At 39.4% G+C, this 1,924-nt stretch overlaps 1 pseudogene; it reads left to right on the forward strand.

The window, feature by feature from the left end:
- Positions 1-1,197: 1,197 nt before the first annotated feature.
- Positions 1,198-1,624, forward strand: LOC116866442 (annotated as a pseudogene).
- Positions 1,625-1,924: the final 300 nt, after the last annotated feature.

Consider the following 1,924-nt stretch of genomic DNA (forward strand, 5'->3'; position numbering starts at 1 on the left):
ATAAAAAATTCAAGAGAAATGAAATGATTAGCCTACGTCTTTTTAAATTAAAGAAGGAAAGCTCTAATGAGAGCCTTTTAGAGTTTGGTATTTTATTTCAATTAAGTTTTTTGTTTTCTCCTTTGTAAAATTAGGCAGCAAGCTGGTACTTTTTATATAAACCAGGACTTCTATCAGGAAAAACATGAGGCTGGGAAAGAGAGACGAGGCCCTAGATGATACACAGGAGAGTAAGGAAAATACCAACATTTCTTATGTAATTTAGCAACAAAAATTGTAGCATGTAATAGGATATTAAGGCTTGGCATTATTGCTGTAATTTGAGAAAGGAAAGCAGTCTTACTGACCTAGTGATTTTATGATAGAACTCTGTGAAAAGTAAATGAAGTGTTTTCAGCTTATGATCAACTGAATGTTATATCCCTAGACAACGCTCTTTTCTACTAGCCTTTTTTTCCTCTCCCATTATTTGTTCAAAAAGTGTTCTTTTAAAATTCTATCCTACTAAACTACTTGAAATATGGCTTTAGGAAAGCAATCTTCATTATTTGTCATGAAAGTGGTATTTAATTGGCTTTACCGTTCTTCTTTCCACAAGTTAACCATTTCTAGGAGTTGGTTATTAACAATGTTTATTATACAATACAATTTTACATTGCAGCTGGTTTCTTTTGAGCCATAAACACTGGAGCTGTACTCTACATAAATCGTCATGCACACACAAAAAATGTGCTCCCCATCTTCCTTTCCTCTGGACCCCAGATTTGTTAGGATGCGGTGGGATTGACCCTGTGGGGGTTAGGGACCATAAAAGGTTGTTAGAGGGGACTCCATTTGAGCAATGATCTCAGGAAAGAAGAGTCAGAAAGGTAAACAACCTAATCTACATGCTTCCAATCCTCCCAAGGGCTTGGAGCTTATACTTGCATTTAAAAGTAAAAATTAAAGGGGAGCCTGGGTGGCTCAATTTTGGCTCAGGCCGTGGTCTTAAGGTCATAGTCTCAGGGTGGTGGGACCCAGCCCGAGTAGGGTTCTGCGCTCTGCAGGGAGGAGTCTGCTTGAGATTCTTTTCCTCTCCCTCTCTCTCTGCCCCTCCTCCTACTTATACATGTGTGCTCTCTCTTTCTGTCTCTAAAATAAAAATAAGTAAATCTTAAAAAAATAAAAATAAAAATTAAGGAAGCGCTAGCAGCCAAAATGAAGTCCAATCCTTTTATGACTTCTGACCATAGCAAGGACAGTAAAAGTCATTTCAAGGCACTTTCCCACATTCTCAGGAAGATTATGCCTTTTCCTCTTTCCAAAGAGCTGAGACAGAACTAGAACGTTCAATCCATGTCCATCCGAAAGGATGAGGAAGTACAGGTTGTGCAAGGACACGACAAAGGTCAGCAAACTGGCAAAGGAGTCCAGGTTTACAGGAAGAACTATGTCATCTACACTGAACAAGTACCTCGGGGGAAGGCGAATGGTACAACTGGCATTCATCCTGGCGAGGGGGTTGGCACTATTCTGTAACGGGACAAAGACTGCAAAAGGTCCTGAACATAAAGTCAAATCTCACCAACCCCGAAAGGAACAGGGCGAATCAAAGGTAGAAACAATTGAGAAAATGCAGGAATAAAGTAATCTTATACACGACTTTAAATAAAAACTGTTAAAATTAAAAAAAAAGTGAAAAGTAAGAATGAAATAGGAATACCATTATCTCATTTATAAAATGGAAGATACAATTGAGTAATGTCTTTAGGAATCCTAGAAATGGTTTACCTTTAAAATACTATTTAAACCAAGGAGAGGGGCACCTGGGTGGCTCAGTCATTAAGCATCTGCCTTTGGGTCCTGGGATCAAGCCTGCATCAGGGTCCTGGCTCCACGAGAAGCCTGCTTCTACCTCTCCCACTCCCCCTGCTTGTGTTCTTGC

The sequence above is a fragment of the Lontra canadensis genome, unplaced genomic scaffold (assembly GCF_010015895.1).
Source record: "Lontra canadensis isolate GAN:19392208 unplaced genomic scaffold, GSC_riverotter_1.0 scaffold9, whole genome shotgun sequence".
Taxonomy (NCBI): domain Eukaryota; kingdom Metazoa; phylum Chordata; class Mammalia; order Carnivora; family Mustelidae; genus Lontra; species Lontra canadensis.